Raw genomic sequence first — 3,071 nt, forward strand, 5'->3', positions numbered from 1 at the left:
CGGCGACAGCGTCTGATGGGGTCCTTTTCTTTCTCTTAGACTTCACCAGAGTGAAGCTTGTGACTCTGAACACTACCAATATAAATTCACTTGCATTTATCGGCATGTGACTATCTCAGCCAAGCAAAGCTCGTAAATAAAGGGCACTCTTGGTCGTAAAACTAAAAATATCAACCTTCCTGTCAACTCGCGTAGAAAACTTACTTTAAAAATAAATGCATGATTCTATTTTAAATAAAACCAATTTATCAAATATTTTACCTATTCAAAGTATTTATTTCGTACCACATCTATTATCTAACGCTTTCCTTGTAAAGGAAGCAAAAAATATCCAAAAAAAAGGCTCCAGGATTTTAATACCGATATGTTAGGCAAAGAATAAATTAGGACAAAAGGCTAAATATTCTTACAAGTGCTGTGCCGTTAAATTACTTGTGATGTGCGGTTACATTACTTTTGTGTGAATGAATTTTGATGCAATTTCGTGTGTCAAACAACTGCCTTCACAAATGGTGAATTCTATAGTTTCGTCAGCAAACCTATAAATACTGCTGCAATTTATAATCTCTCAATAAAAAATGATCAGCCGTTAATTCCAAAAATGTTGAAGAAATTTTGATAAACGTGCATCTAAAAAACTTTAGGCGAATTGATTGAGTAGCTTCAGGTGTGATGTGGTGGAAGTCGAACATAATGAATAACTGATTGAAGCACTTTTCCACTTGATATTATCAAGTGGAAAAGTGCTTCAATCAGTTATTCATCATTTAGGCGAATTCTTCAGCATTTGATGGGCTATCATAAAGCATTTCGCATGTGTCAGCTGCACATTCAGGAAAGTTCATTATTAAATCAAGGGCGCATAAGTTTCCCCATGAATATAATCGTTAGAAACCGCCTCACTTTCTAGAATTCAATACTTAAACCAAGAGATAGCACATCTTTATCCTGAGATCACATCACCTGAATGATCTTTTGTAATATTTTCAAAATTTAAAGATACAAAATATTCAGTTGAACAGACATTCTAGCTACGATAATAGATGCAGATACGAAAGTATTTAGCATTTACTAACATACTCAATAGGCACTAATTGGAAATGATATATTGAATGCATTTCTACAGTTTGACACAGAAGGTATATTCTTCTTCCGGTTTCGACGTTGAAGAGAGTTATTATAGAGCTAAATAGTAAACTAAGTCGAGAATCTAATAGGGCCTAAAATGTGGCGGAAAGATCAATAAAATGATAAGGTGAAATTTAGTGACAAGGAAAAGTACAAACTCTATAAAAGAAGACAGGAGAATTGCAAAGATGTAACAAGGAAAAACTATAGCAATCCTAAAGAGAGGAAAGTTATTAACTGACCCAGAAGAGAACCTGGGAAGGTGGATGGATATATGAGGAGGTAGGTGAATACTCGTAATTTGCAGAAATTTCCGGAAGACCACTTTTATAAATGCCTACCCCGAAGGATCGCAAGAATTAGGTTCAAGCCAAGAAATTCTTCTTTTCTTTCTCCTATAATTGTTGTCATTCCTTAAACGTCAAAGCAACAACAAACTCTTCCTAAACCCTAATAGTAAATTCCTAACAGAAGATTACCTAAAATGGAAGAGATAGACAGATTAAATGGAAACGCGTTATAATGAAAGAGAGCTCAAATTCATTGCTATAAAAACAACAAAAAACCACGAAGATAACGTGAATACGCATATTACATATACGCGCACGTAGTGAGATTTTTTGTGAATATGCATATTAATACGCCTGCACAAAGTATTTGATGACGAATTCATCATAAAAGTCACGCTTTTCACATTTTAATAGGTAAATAACTATTTATCACAATTGCTTTTACATTATATTTTGCAGTAAACTCAGGGGCTCGTGGAGTTGGTATTGGATTTCAAGAATTTCAAGCTCTTACCTTCGAAAAAAATTGTCATTAAATAGAAAACAAATCTATCAATACTTTAGAGCTTTAAACCCTTACTACATATGGATGAGTACAGAAGTACAGGTAAAGTTAACGATGGAATAAGACATTTGGAATGAAGAATAACCTTCTCCGTTACAAAATACTGGAATATAGAAACCATTTAATTGAAAAATTCATGAAAACATTTAGAAAATTCCCGCACAACTTTCCTTCTCATAGCATCCGAAAGTAAAAGAGTCTTTCTAGGTAATTTCTTCCAAGTCTTGCCCGGATTCCAATATCCCTAAGAGTACGTTCTAGGGGGCCAAATAAGAGATATTTTACCTGACTAAATCATACCCTAAATTCAAAAACGGGACAGAGCAAGTTTACCATGGCAAGGCTCAAAGTTTTTATTGACGTATTATACGTGACTGAAAAAAAAAACATTATCAGAGGCTGATGCGAAACCTAAGGAGTAATAATAAACTTTGACTGACAGCCATGCCACTGTTGAAAGCTAAATGGCATTAACGGTCAAGCAAAAGGATATACAGTAATTAATCACTTTCCCCAAAAATTATCATAACAGCAACAGAAACCAATAGATGCAACCATTCAACTTACTCGGCATGAGTATAATATCTAAAAGTGCAAATATCAGATCAAATTATAATCAAATGGTAGATGATCTAGCAGCCCCGGTACACGCACATACAGGGTTCGTCCGGAAAATAAGTGTACTGATTTTTTCCCGCCGCTCCAGGCGCGCCCAGCACCGCTCTGATGGGCTGCGATTGGAGGGGGGTATGTTGGCAAGCGATGCTGAAAAAGGCAGTCGGCTCTGAGCTGTTGTGTAGTGAGGAGCTCTGTTAACGCGAACCTCCACGCTCGACCCACGTCACGGAACGCGATGCCGAAGTTTTTGGAGCAGCGTTATTCCATCAAATTTGCGGTAAAGCTTGGGAAATCGTCTACCGAAACTGTCGGTAGACGATAGGCCAGGCTTACGGGGAGTCAGCCATGTCCAGAAACATGATCTTTCGGTGGCACAAGATGTTCGTGGAGGGCAGGGAAGAGGTCGACGACGAACCACGGCCTGGACGCCCATCAACGACACTCACCGACGAAAATGTGCAAAAAGTTCG

Source organism: Hetaerina americana, unplaced genomic scaffold (genome assembly GCF_022747635.1).
Source record: "Hetaerina americana unplaced genomic scaffold, ioHetAmer1.1.p SCAF_5, whole genome shotgun sequence".
NCBI classification, from domain to species: Eukaryota; Metazoa; Arthropoda; class Insecta; order Odonata; family Calopterygidae; genus Hetaerina; species Hetaerina americana.